At 45.6% G+C, this 14,338-nt stretch overlaps 1 protein-coding gene across 4 annotated transcripts in view; it reads right to left on the reverse strand.

The window, feature by feature from the left end:
- The window catches only part of Cdk12 (cyclin dependent kinase 12), a 116,695-nt gene that overhangs the window by 11,498 nt on the left and 90,859 nt on the right, over positions 1-14,338 (reverse strand). The window contains exon 18 of one of the 4 annotated variants that reach the window (XM_042671347.1): positions 5,314-5,347. The exons of the other annotated variants lie outside the window; for them this stretch is intronic. The gene's annotated coding sequence lies outside the window, so the exon portion shown is untranslated. Of the gene's footprint in view, positions 1-5,313; positions 5,348-14,338 lie in introns of those variants that run through there. 4 annotated transcript variants of the gene reach the window in all.

Here is a 14,338-nt window from a genome sequence, read left to right on the forward strand (position 1 = left end):
GGGCTCTGGTCTGTTGAGTGGACTGTGGGAAATGGTTTGTTCTTCAAAACCAGCCCTTCCTCAGGCTTTGGCAAGCTCCGCCTGGCCTGTACATCCTTCAGGATTGGTGGAAGGAGAGAGGCCTCAAGCACTCCTCCCTTCCTGCCAAGAGGAGGAAACCTGGTTTCTATAGCAACCCAGAAACAATCCTGGCCTCATTTTGCTTGTGGCTTCTTTGTAACCCCCTCTGGGTACACAAACTATTATAGATCTCCAACTTTTCCTGACCCCCAATTTGATTTATGGAAGGGCTCATAGGAAGGATAGGCCAGGGGTAGCCACAGACGTGGTCTCACTTAGGCCGAATGTGACCTACAGAGGCTCTAAGTGGGTAGATAACTTTTGGAGGAAAGGATTTCCAGGTGTCCTCTGACCTCTTGCTACAAAAAGCAAGATCTAATGGTGACATCAGCAGAAAACTGGGCTCAGCTGGGTGCTGGTGGCTCATGCCTCTAATCCTAGCTACTCGGGAGGCTGAGATCTGAGGATTGCAGTTCAAAGCCAGCCCTGGCAAGAAAGACCATGAGACTCTTATCTGCAATAAACCACTCAGAAAACTGGAAGTAGTACAGTGGCTCAAGTGGTAGAGCGCTAGCCTTGAGCTGAAGAACTGAGGGATGGCGTTCAGGCCTAGAGTTCAAAACCCATAACCAACAACAACCACCAAAAAAAAACTTGGCTTAGGCTTGCTTTTATTTATTTATTGCCAGTCATGGGTCTTGAACTCTGGGCCTGGGTACTGTCCCTGAGCAATTCAGCTCAAGGCTAGCACTCTACCACTTGAGCCACAGCACCACTTCCAGCTTTTTCTGTTTATGTGGTAGTGAGGAACCGAACCCAAGGCTTCATGCATGCAAGGCAAGCACTCTACCACTGAGCCACCCTTCCAGCCCTTATTATATTTTATATTATTTTTATATTATATTAGCTTAAGCTAGACCTAAGCACTGTCCCTGATCTTTTCTGCTCAAGACTAGCACTCTATCACTTGAGCCACATCTTCATTTTTGGTGGTTAATTGGAGATGAGTCTCATGGACTTCCTGCCTGGGCTGGCTTTGAACTATGATCCTCAGATCTCAGTATCCTGAGTTACTAGGATTACAGGCATGAACCATTGGTACGGGCTGCAAGGTTGCTAAAAATAAAAGTATAAAGACTAGTTGGAGGTCAGGAGATAATGGGAGTCCACGCTCCAGGTCTTATCCTTCTCCACCCCAAGTCCACCATTGTCAAGACCCAAAAATGGAGATATAGAACATTAACGTATGTCAAGTATGTGAGTGGCACCGAGGGGCATAATCTGTTTTTCTAATATGACCACAAGCAGAGTGTTAGAAGAATTAGGCCGACAGCTGCTGGTTTTTCCCCCTTTCTCTCCCCCCCTCCTCACTCTCCCTCTCCCTTCCTCCTCGGCGTTTGCACACACCAATGGCAGCCGAGCCCTGCTCGCGATTTCTCTTAATCTTCCTCCGCCATCCTGCGCTCTTTCCGCAGGCGGTGCTGCGAAGCCGGCAGAGCCCCGCGTCACACCTTACTGCTCTCTGAGATTGCTCCACAGAGAGCTCAAGGAGATGGCAATTCGGCGCTGATGCCGGCTGGCAGCAGTTGGAAGAGGAGAAGAAGAGAAAGGGAGGAGGGGAGGGAGGAAAAAGTTGGCACAGATACCAAGTTTTTCCCTAGAGAGATGGGGGGGGGGCGTGAGAAGAGAGAAAATGACAGAGAGAAAAGGAAACAAGGAAAAAGGCAGAGAGAGAGAGAGAGAGAGAGAGAGAGAATGAATTAGAATTAAGTTCTCTCAGACATCCACATGTGAGCATGCCTGGCTTACCAAACTCATGACCCTCTAAAGATCACACCACCCAGTCAGGCTTCTCTATCCATTCCTTGCCCTGGCCCCCCTCTCTCTCACCCAGCCAACCTGGAAGTCAAAAGCAGCCGAGGCATGTTGTGTGTATTCGTGTGAGTGTGTGTGTATATGCCTGTATGTTGTCTCTGTTTTGGATCGCAGTAGAATGCAGTATGTAAATGAGATGGTTATTACTGCAATGTTCATCAAGCTGAGCCGAGAAGACATTAATAGCCTGATGAATATGCATGTGAATTTGTTAATTAAGTTAATTATTCTGCTGAAAATGCATTCGTCTTCCAAGGACATTTTCCCAATGATTTTTACATGCTCTAGCCATTAGTCATGCTATATTTTATCAGGGAAATGAGTTTGCTTAAGTTGTAAAAAAAAAAAAAAAAAAGGAGAGAGAATGAAAAGAAAAAAGAAAGAAAAAGAAAAATAAAGAAAAAAATCAAAGAGGAAAATATGTTGAAGTTGAGAGGGGGAATGCGTCTGAGGCTGGCCTGAAGTTGGAGGCCCAGCTGGGCTTTTGAAGCCTGCCCTCGATTTTTATGAGTACCTTACTCTACAATTTTTTGCCCTTTTTTTTGATGACAAACTTTTTTTTTCCAGTGCCAAATTTCCAACACATTAATTAATTGTTGTAGCCAATTAACTGTAGTTGTGCAAATGAGTTTAGCACTAATTACCATGCAGTGCCTGTAATCACATAAAAAACTTGCTGAGAGAGAGAGGAGAAGAGAAAGAAGGAATGGGAAAGGAGTGGTGCCAGGAGTGGGGCAGACCTGGACTAGAAGAGCAACCAAGGAGAGGGAACAAGAAGGATCTTGATATCTCCCACTTAGGCACCATCCTGACTCCAATGGAAAGGTCTTCCCAGCCACATTTAGGACTTCTGAGAAACTGGAAATCTCAGTGCAGGGAAGGAGAAAGAGCCAATAAAGAGGAGGCTTTCTTTGTCTAAAAACTCCCAATCAAAAAACAAAAGCTTACAATGATTAACTCTAGTTATTTCATTGATGTAGTGGTGTCCATATATAATCCCCATCCCAGGTCTTAACCTCAGAGCTTGTTTCCCCTATAGCAGGAATTACTCAGTAGGGATAGGGGTGCCACTGGGAGATAGGATAGTCTTAATGAGCTAAAGGAAGATAGGGAAGAGATATGTAATCTCTGTTGATTCTGGAGCTGTAAGTGGAGATGTAATGAGTCCACAGCTAATGGAATACACTAACATCAACTATAAAAGAACCACCTCTAGTAGGAAGTAGAATGTGGTAGCTTTTGGCCAGATGCAGCTCCCTAGAAGAGTAGCCTTTCCTTTCTTCTCCAAGTTGGCATTTCTACCAACTATCATGTCTGGGCCAACTCTAGGTTTCTACATGTCAATTTCAACCAGTGCTTGGAAGCTGAAGGGCAGATCAAAGGATTTCCTTTGATCTAGATAGCCATGATGTTAGCTAGAAGGAAAGAGCAGGGATAACCAGGACTAAACATTAGACTGTCTTTGTTTTTGCTTCCACTTTGCTTGTCCTCTCTTCACCATGACTCAGACACTGAGCCTGCCCAAGGGAGGAGGAGAGGTAGAGGGAGGGCAAGAGAATGTACGTGTAAAAAACCTGAAGTTCCCCTGTCACAGAAAGCAACAACGAAGTGCTATATATCCTTTGCCCCTCCAGAATAGAGAGCTCACTTGTCACAGGCCTCAATTTCTTCAGACCTTAGAGACACATTTAATTTCACATTTCCAAGGAGGACCTTGATCAGTCAGCCTCTGACTGACATCTAAATGCTAGATCCCTCTTCCTCATTCCAGGTCTCAAGTCTCTGAGGAGACTGTTCAAGAGCTCTCATCTCTTCAGTTATATTCTTCTCTGCCAATGGGGAAACAATTTCACACCATAGTGTCCCTTGATTTTCAACACTGCTGCTCTTTTAATCTATGAACCCAAGTTGGCTGTGAGGATCTAAGTTGACCCAGGTTGCTCCCGTGCTGTTCGTGCCTCCAACATCTCTTCACTAGCAATCTTAGCCAAGTGTGGAAAGGTTTCTAAATCTAGTGTGGTAGAAGTGGTATTCAGGCTGTCACTTGACAGTATATGATCTTGGAAAATTACTGTGAGTCTACAGTTTTCTCATCTATAAAATGGGAGGTAATGAGAATGCCATGCCCAAAGGGATAAAAGGTTAGTAACTGTGAATGTGAAACATTCAGCAAACCAAGTAAATGCACTATTTCCTTCATTACTACTGAGTACAAACTGAAAAATTTTTGCTGTTAGGTATCTTGGCAATGTCTTTTTTGAGTGTGTTGTTGTTTTTTGTTTGTTGTGGGTCTTCAATTCTGAGACTGGGCGCTGTCCCTGAGCTCTTCAGCTCAAAGCAAGTGCTCTACCACTTGAGCCACAGCGCCACTTCTGGTTTTCTGGAGGTAACCACTTCTGGTGGTTAATTGGAGATAAGAGTCTCATGGACTTGGGGCTGGCTTTGAACCTTGATCCTCAGATCTCAGCCCCCTGCGTAGCTAGAATTACAGGTCTGAGCCACAGGCGCCCAGCTTTCTTTCTTCTTCTTCTTCCTTTTTTTTTTTTTTTGCCAGCACCTGGGTTTGAACACAAATCTTCATGCTTATTCAGCTTGCTTACTCGGCTGCACTCTATACATGAGCCACACACGTGCCAGCTCAGTTTTTTGCTAATGGAGTTTGTTTTAAAGATGGTGTTTCAGCAGGGCGCTGGTGGTTCACGCCTGTAATCCTAGCTACTCAGGAGGCTGAGATCTGAGGATCTCGGTTCAAAGCCAGCCCAGGCAGGAAAGACCGTGAGACTCCTATCTCCAATAAACCACCAGAAAACCGGAAGTGGTGCTGTAGCTCAAGTGGTAGAGCACTCGCGTTGAGCTGAAGAGCTGAGGGACAGCACTCAGGCCCAGAGTTCAAGCCCCACGACCAAAAAAAAAAAAAAAGATGGTGTTTCATAGGCTTTTTTGCCCAGGCAGTCTTCAAACCAGGATCCTCTGGATTTCAGTTTTCTGAATAGTTAGGAGTATAAGTGTGAGCCACCAGTGTTTGGTAATGTTAAAAAATATTTACATTTCACACAGAAATCTGCATGAGTGTTATAGTAATTTTATTTGTAATAACCCCAAGCTAGAATCAGCCCAGGTGTTCTTCAACAAACTGTGGTATATCCATACAATGAAAATAAAAGGAATGAACTAATGAAGTATACAAAAACTTGAATGGATTTTCAGGGAATTACGCTGTATGATAAAAGTCAATCTTAGGCTGGGAAGGTGGCTCAGTGGTAGAGTGCTTGACTCGAATAAATGAGGCCTTGTGTTCGATTCCTCAGCACCACATAAGCAGAAAAAGCTGGAAGTGGCACTATGACTCAAGTACTCCCTTGAGCTGAAGAGCTGAGGAACAGCGCCCAGGCCCAGAGTTCAGGCTTCATAACTGACAAAAAAGAAAAAAAAAGAAAAGAAAAAAGTCAATCTTTAAAAGTTCCATACAATATGATTTCATTTTCTGGTGTGTGTGTGTGTGTGTGTGTTGTCTGTGTGTGTGTGTGTGTGTGTGTGTGTGTGTGTGTGTGTGTGAATGTTGCTGGGAGCTGGTGACTTATACCTGTAACCCAGCTACTCAGGAGGCTGAGATCTGAAGCTCAAGGTTCAAAGCCAGCCTGGGCAGGAAAGCTTGTGAAACTTTCATCTCCAATTAACTACCAAAAATTAAAATTCAGAAAAAAACAAAAAGAACTTGGAAGTGGAGCTATATCTCAAGTGGCAGAGTGTTAGCCTTGAGCAAAATAATCTCAGGGACAGTGCCCAGGCTCTGAATTCAAGCCCCAAGTCAGGCAGGCAGGTCTGAATGAAGGAAGAAGAAAGAGAGGAAGAGAGAGAGAGAGAGAGACAGAGACAGAGAGACAGAGAGATGGCAGGCAGGCAGGCAGGCAGGCAGGAAGGAAGGAAGGAAGGAGGGGAAGGAAGGAGGGAGGGAAAGACAGAAAGAAAGAGAGAAAGAAAGGAAGGACAGGAAGAAAAGAAAGGAAGAAAGAAGTTTGCCAGGCATTGGTGGCTCATGCCTGTAAACCTAGCTACTCAGGAGGCAGAGATCTGAGCCTAGTGGCTCCATAAAAACAAGTATTATGGGGCTCAGTGGTAAAGTGCTTGCCTTGCATACATGAGGCCCTGGATTCAATTCCTCAGCACCACATAGGCAGAAAAAGCCAGAAGTGGTGCTGTGGCTCAAGTGGCAGAGCACTTGTCTTGAACTGAAGAGCTGAGGGACAGCACCTAGGCCCAGAGTTCAGGCCCCATGACTGGCAAATTAAGCAATCAAACCAAAAAGTATTATTCTGTTGGGCATCGTGGCTCACACCTGTAATCCTAGCTACTCAGGAGGACCAAAGTTTGATGACAGCCTGGGGAAAAAGGTCATAAAACCTCTTATCAACAGAAAAAAGCTGGTATCATGTCTCATGCTTGTCATCCCAGCTATAATGGGAAGTGTAAAATGTGAGGATCACAGTCCAGGCTGGCCTGGGCAAAAGGGAAATTCTATCATAAAAATAACCAGAGCTGCCAGGCTCTGGTGGCTCATGCCTGTAATCCTAGCTACGCAGGAGGCTGAGATCTGAGGATCCCAGTTCAAAGCCAGCCCAGGCAGAAAAGTCCATGAGACTCTTATCTCCAATAAACCACTCAAAAACCGGAAGTGGCGCTGTGGCTCATGTGGTAGAGCACTCGCCTTGAGCTGAAGAGCTGAGGGACAGCACCCAAGCCCAGAGTTCAAGCCCCATGACCGACCAAAAAAACCCAAAAATCCAAAACAAACAAATAAACAAAAAGTAACCAGAGCTAAAAGGGATGAAGGTATGATTCAATTGATAGAGTGCCTGCCTAGCAATTGTGAATTTAAATCCCAGTACTGCCAGCAAAAAAAAAAAAAAAAGTTCAAACAAGTATTACACTGCAACAATCACTGCTAAGACCTGAGGATCAGGCTTCCATTATTTTATAAAATTCTCACAATTGTAAGGAAAGGAGTCGTTTATCTTTGTTTCACATACAAGAAATCTAGGAAGGGCTGGGAAGGTGGCTCAGTGGTAGAGAGCTTGCCTTGCATGCCTGAGGCCCTGGGTTCGATTCCTCAGCACCATATAAGCAAAAAAAAAAAAAAAAAAAAAGCCGGAAGTGGCGCTGTGGCTCAAGTGGTAGAGGGCTAGCCTTGAGCTGAAGAGCTGAGGGACAGCGCCCAGGCCCAGAGTTCAGGCCCCATGACTGGACCCCCCTCTCCCCCCCAAAAAAAGAAATATAGGGCTCAAAGAAGTTGAGTGACTTACCAAGGTAGCTGATAATAGACAGAGCTGGCACTGGAAACCAGGGCTGTCTGCCTCTGAAACTGTTTTTCTTTTTTGTCGGTCATGGGGCTTGAACTCTGGACTTTGGCACTATCCCTGAGCTCTTCAGCTCAATGCTAGCACTCTACTACTTGAGCCATAGTGCCACTTCTGGTTTTCTGGTGGTTAATTGGAGATAAGAGTCTCACAGGGACTTTCCTGCTCAGTCTGGCTTTGAACCTTGATCCTCAGATCTCAGCCTCCCCAGTAGCTAGGATTATAGGCGTGAGCCACCAGTGCCCAGCCTTGCCTCTGAAACTTGTGATCTTACCATCACATATACTACATTTCAAAGAACCAATGAGGACTGTTCCGTGTGGAAATTATGCTGAGACTGTCTGGAGAAGGTCTGGAAAAGTAATGATGTTCTTCTATTGTTCTTTTGGCAAACACAGATTTAAGGAAGAACCATCTTTGAAGAGAAGTAGGTCCATTCTGGTCTTTCATCCACTGAGAAAGTTGTTTTTTGTTTTTTATTCAGTTGTGGGGCTTTAACTCTGGGCTTGGGCGCTGGCCCTGAGCTCTTCAGCTCAAGGAGAGTGCTCTACCACTTGAGCCACAGTGCTACTTCTGGTTTTCTGGTGGTTAACTGGACATGAGTCTCATGGACTTTCCTTCCCCAGATTGGCTTTGAACTGTGATCCTCAGATCTCAGACTCTTGAGTAGCTAGGATGACAGGTGCCCGACTTGTTTTGTTTTGTTTTTTTAAATTTAACCATGAGAAACAGTAAAGGCTGCTCCTCTAGGAAAGGTCCCAGGTCATAAAGAATCATAGGTAGCAGCTCTCTGCCCAACTCTGTTTTTATTTTTATTTATTTTGTTTGTTTTGTTTTTTTGTTGTTTGTTTGCTTTTTTGTCAGTCATGGGGCCTGAACTCTGGGACTGGGCGCTGTCCCTCAGCTCTTCAGCTCAAGGCTAGTGCTCTACCACTTGAGCCACAGCGCTACTTCCAGCTTTTTTCTTTTTGCTTATGTGGTGCTGAGGAATCGAACCCAGGGCCTCATGCATGCAATGCAAGTGCTCTACCACTGAGCCACCTTCCCAGCCCCTTTTTATTTTTTATTTTTATTTGTCAGTTGTGGGGCTTGAACTCTGGGCCTGGGTACTGTCCCTGAGCTCTTCAACTCAAGGCTAGCACTCTACCACTTGAGCCACAGGACCACTTCCTGTCTTCTGGTGGTTAATTAGAGTTAAGAGATTCATGGACTTTCCTGCCTGGGCTGGCTTTGAACCAGGATCCTCTGATCTCAGCTTCGTGAATAGTTAGGATTACAGGCATGAGCCATCAGTGCCCAGCTATTTTTTAGTTTTTGTCCTGGGGCTTGAATTCAGGGCCTGGGCACTGTCCCTGAGCTCTTTTGCTCTAGGCTAGCTCTTTATCACTTTGAGCCACAGTGCCACTTCAGTTTTTTGAGTGGTTAATTGGAGGTAAGAGTCTCACAGGGACTTTTCTGCCCAGGTTGAGCTTTGAACCATGATCCTCAGTTCTCAGTCTCCTGAGCAGCTAGGATTACAGGCATCAGCCACTAGTGGCCAAACCAATTCTATTGAAACTATGACTAGGATAGGCTTTAATCTTCTTGGTCTGTTGGATCTGTCCTAGGTATTATATCAAACCAAAGTATATGCAGGAGAAAATGAAACTAAGCAGAAAGGAGTACCCCAAACAGACCAAGAAGGCCAGCTTGGAGAATGGCTGGAGTCTCTTGAGGTCTTAGCTGCTTGGCTCAGGATGAAATTAAGGTGGGCATTTTTCCCCACTAGACTCTGCAGCAGGCTTCACATTTGACATCTATCCAGCTGCAGATGATGGTTTGGCCAGAATTTCTCGAGAGAACCTCTTGTCTCCATATGACATCTCTATAGCTACCTCTCACAGAAAGAAGGGTCTCAGAATTCTGCCACTCCACAGTTCCCTTCTATTTTAGTTCTACCTTGCTATAGTTGCTCAGGTCCAGACAATGTAACTGGGGGCTTAGAGATGCCTCAGGGAATAGTTTTATCAGGATGATATCGAGTCCTAAGTCTAGATCCAAAGGAAGTCTTCTGGAACCTTAAGACCAAATCCAAAGCTCTTTCTTCTTTTCTCTCCACATTATAGCCAGGAGGGCAATTGGAGTCTGAGATTGGACTTATAGAATATAAGGGTATGTATCATTCATCCCTCTCTCTTCTGCTCATTATTCTTCATGCCTGGGTTCAAAGCATGCACACTGATCACATTGGCTTCCTTGGTCAACCTACCCTATGGACAGGAGAGAGTTAAGGCATGGTATGGGCAAGCTATAAATTTCCCACCAGTGTTGGAAGAGCAGGATTGTTGGCAGGGAGGGGGCTGGGCTGGAGGGGGAGGGGAAGCTGGGAAAAAGCCAGGAGGTTGTCTCTAGGTAACAATAAACACTGCAAGCAAGGAGCAGCTGTTACACTTACTCTCTCTGCATCACAATGCTGAAATAACACTAATAAAGCAGTGTGCCCAATGCACAGGTATATATGCATTTAGGGCCGGGGCCCAATGCACCCCTAGGACTGCCCTCTGCTCCAGAAGGGGCCCTTGATGCCAGTGGACATCAGCTCTGGTCTGGATATATTTGTGGGAAAGGACTGATTTGAGAACTGATGAGTCCCTTCCACCTCAAAGACATTCGTAGGTCAGCAGCAGCTGGGGGTCCCAGGTTCAGACTGTGATGGCATTCACTGATGGAAAGAATTGAAATGCAGGTAGCTCTCAGCTAGGAACTGGGAAGAGAGAAAAAGAGTGAGACAGAGAAAAATGCAGAGAAAACAGACACATCTTGTCCTCTCAGACAGCAGGGGGTGAGATAGCCAGGAATGGAGTTAGGCTAATGGGTGACGAAAGAAAGGGGGCTTGAGGAAGAGGAGGATCAAGGAATATGTGGTATAAAGGAGTGATTCTTCTGTCTCTCCTATGACTAAACTCATACCTTCCTAAACCCTACCTGGTGTATCCAGGATCCCTCTTCACTGGACTTTTTTTTTTTTTTTTTGGTATGGGGCTTGAACTCAGGACCTGGGTGAGGTCCCTGAGCTGCTTTTGCTCAAGGACAGCATCCTACGACTTGAGACACAGCTCCACTTCCAGCTTTTTGGTGGTTAATTGGAGATGAGCCTCATAAACTTTCTCACCTGGGCTGACTTCTGTGATCCTTAGTAGCTAGGATTACAGGAATGAGCCATGGGCACCTGTCTAGGACTTAGCTCTAATATGCAGTCTCAGGGCACCTTATGCTGCTGAGGAGGAGGGGAGTAGAGCTTGTCCCACCTCCCTGCTCAAACAATAGTTGGTCTTTTTCTCAAACCAAATCCACCTCTGAATCATCAAGAATAGGCAGAGGACCCTTCACCTAGAGAGTTACAGAGCGGCCAGTAACGAAAGGGCCAGAAATAGGCAAATGAAATCTCATGATCTATCACTGAAACCTCTACCCTTCTCTGAGGTCAGAGATGTTTATCATTATGTGTCTGGATATGTTGACATCCAAGATCCCTAGGCTGCTTCCCTTTGCCAGTTCCAGTCACAAGCTCCTGTGACTATGGTCATAGGCACAACTGGTTTTCCTGATCCATTTTCTGGACTATCTCTCCTGGTGTGAGAATCAACAGAACATTCCATTACTCCCCGATTCAATAGGTTGGAGATGATATATCCTGCCCACCTGGCCCATGAGGGAAGAGGGCATCAGAACTTTTGAAGATTATGGTTCTACACACACTTCTCAGCCTGTATCAATAATCTGTTCAGCTAATCTAAGCATCCCTAGCTGTTTCTGTTTCTGTGGAGGACAGTACTGAGAGAAGGTGGCAATCCTCCCCAGTTCTGGTCTTATAGTAGTGGTTTTTAGTTTTTTGAAAATGTTGAGTGCCTGGTGTGTTGGTATATGCTTGTAATCTCAGCACTTGGGAGGCTGAGGCAGAAGAATATGGACTTTGAGATCAGCCTGGGCTACATAATGAGACCTTATCTAAAAACAAAACAAACAAACAAAAAAAAACCAAGCCGGGCACCAATGGCTCATGCCTGTAATCCTAGCTACTCAGGAGGCTGAGATCTGAGGATCACGGTTCAAAGCCAGCCTGGGCAGGAAAGTCCATGAGACTCTTATCTCCAATAAACCACTAGAAAACTGGAAGTGGCGCTGTGGCTCAAGTGGTAGAGTGCTCCCCTTGAGCTGAAGAGCACAGGGACAGCGCCCAAGCCCAGAGTTCAAGCCCCAAGACTGACAACAACAAAAAAATCATAAAAAATGGGTGGTAGCTGGGTACCCAGGGTTCTAGGCTGGCAAGTAAAGGAGTAGCTGTGCTCAAGTGGAAAGCCTTTCTTCTGGAAGGAACCTGGGGTTCCTAGAATGTTCCAGCACATATTGGTATTCAGTACCCTGTGCAGCTCATAGAGTCAGTAGAGCAGGAATGACTGGCCTTTCCCAACCTTTCCTCATGGGAAGCCACTCACTGGGAAAACTTGTGTCTCCTGCTCTCTTCTCTCCCATTTCTCTCTCTTTCACAGCCAAGACCGCCCCTAATCTAGATGAGAGACTGAATCACAGAGCTCAAAGCGAGACCTGAGGCAAGGCCTAGACCCCCCTCCCTTTTTCATCTGTTATTTCATGAGCCACCCCCATTGCTGTGAGTCACCCAAACTCAGACTTTGTGGAACTGCATGAAGCCTTTGTCCTTGTACCTCTTCCAGTCAGAAAAATATGTACCCCAAAGAGCTCCAGAACCCACCACCTTCTAGCCTGCAGGGTTCATCCCTAGGAATCTGCGACACAGACATACTAAGATGAGTGAGCAAATGAGTGTAAGAGATCCCAGCATGTGCTCTGTGTTGGGGTAGAGAGCTGGCTGCTTGCATGGGGAAACAGGATCACCAGCCAGGAGAGCTGGCACACTCGGACACACAGCCTTATTGGCATGTGAGGAGAAGCAGGAGAGGATAGTGTAAGGATGCTGTTTCCAGGGTAGACATCTACTACTGACTTTTATGGCTGGTTCCTTCTTGGGTGCTGATAGCAGCACAGTGCTGCTGCCTCTCTCTACTCCTTTCTCTGCTTTCCTTCCCCTCCTTTAGGAGATGTACAATGGACCAGCATAACAACCTTCCAACTGTCAAGGTGAGAGGTACAGATTCCCCTCCGGCCAGTGGAAAAAACTGAGAGGAAAAGGAGAAAAGGAGTCCCATTAGTTAAAGCTAAGCTGGGTAATGAAGAATCACACTTGTTAACTTAGGTACTTAGGAGGTTTAGAATGGTAGGATACTGGTTCAAGGCCAGCCTAGGCAGACAAGTCCAGAGACTTCATCTCATTGGAAGAATTCTGGGTATTGTGGTGCATGCCTGTTATGTCAGCTATAACAGGAAGCCTAAAATAGGAAGGTTGAGGTCCAGGAGCACATACAGGAAGGAAGCAAGGAGCTATCTCAAAAATAACCAGCACAAAAAAGAGTTGGAGTGCTTCAGTGGTAAAGTGCCTACCTACCTAGCAAGAAAAGGCTCTGAGTTCAAACCCCAGTTAAGTAAAAATTGTAGTAAGTAAGAATTAAGAAAATAGTAAAAGCTAAACCTAGTCAATGCTTAATATCTTGACTAGACTCCTTTATCCCAAAAGAAGGGAATTTTAGGTAGTGCTATCTCTGCCTTCCATGTACTTCAAACTCCCCTTTCTCATAAAGGATCTGGGCTTCTTCTGGACTCCAGAACAGGCTCTGGGCTCAGACTCCAGACTGTAGATGAGACACTCTCAGTTAACCCTTGGGCGTATGAAGCAGGCCTAGTCAGGTTACAGGGAGGGAATCTCTGTTCCTCAGTGGGACATGGAGAATGCATATGCTGCCTCTGAAATAGCATGTTTTAAGGAACTTTCTTCTCTTTTCCCATGTATACCAATATGCTGGAGTAGGAATAGACAAATGGTAACAAAAGCCTGGGTACCAGTGGCTCATGCTGTAATCTTTTCTTTGTTTTCATTCCTTTTTTTCTTTTTTTAGCTCCAAGACTAGGATTCAAATTCAATACCTGATATTTTCACTCACTGTCTAATGTTCCATCAATACAGCCATGCTTCCAACCCTCTATTTGAGAGGTTGAGAATGGGAGGATCATAGTTTGAGGCTAGCCAGGAAGAAAAGTTTGAGACTCCCTTCCCAATGTGAGAGCTGGTATTAGTGGCACATACACCTATTATAACAGGAAGCCTAACACAGATGGCTCTCATCCAGGTTTATGTCCCAGAAGAAAGCCAAAAAAAGCGTATGTCAAAGTTAATCAGCAAAAATCCCCACCACCAACAACAAAAAGCCCCAAACAGGGGCTTGGCTCAGAGGTAAGAGTCCCTTCCTAGCAAGTGGAGGTCCTGATTATAAACTTAAATAAGAACCAGACTCTGTTGGCTCATGCCTGTAATCCTACCTACTTAGAGGCTATCGTCTGAGGATTGCAGGTTGAAGCCAGCTCAGGCAGTAAAGCTTGTGAGACTCTTACCTCCAATTAACTAGCAACAAAACCCTAAAGTGGAACTGTGGCTCAAGTGGGAGAACACTATAGCTTTGAACAAAAAAGCTCTGGGTTCCCCCACAGTATAACCCCTGCTTTCACTGTATTTGATGTTGGTATAATTTGTGGAGGGGGAGGGAAAAAACAAATTGTTTAACTAGGGATACAGGTGGACCCATTGCAACAATGAGATGTACAAGTCATTATGTCGAAAAATGAACTTTACAACTTTGGTGGGGTGGGGGATCGGGTGGGAGGAGGTGGGGGGAGTATGGGAAGAGATGGGAAGGGGAAACAAAGAGGAGGCAGCAATGCTTGATAAGAAATGTACTCGTAGCGCCCGGTGGCTCACGCCTGTAATCCTAGCTATTCAGGAGGCTGAGATCTGAGGATCGCGGTTCAAAGCCAGCCTGGGCAGGAGAGACTGTGAGACTCCTATCTCTAATAAACCACCAGAAAACCGGAAGTGGCGCTGTAGCTCAAGTGGTAGAGCGCTCGCCTTGAGCTGAAGAGCTGAGGGACAGCGCCCAGGCCCA

Source organism: Dipodomys spectabilis, unplaced genomic scaffold (assembly GCF_019054845.1).
Source record: "Dipodomys spectabilis isolate Male_0828 unplaced genomic scaffold, ASM1905484v1 ptg000018l, whole genome shotgun sequence".
Lineage (NCBI taxonomy): Eukaryota > Metazoa > Chordata > Mammalia > Rodentia > Heteromyidae > Dipodomys > Dipodomys spectabilis.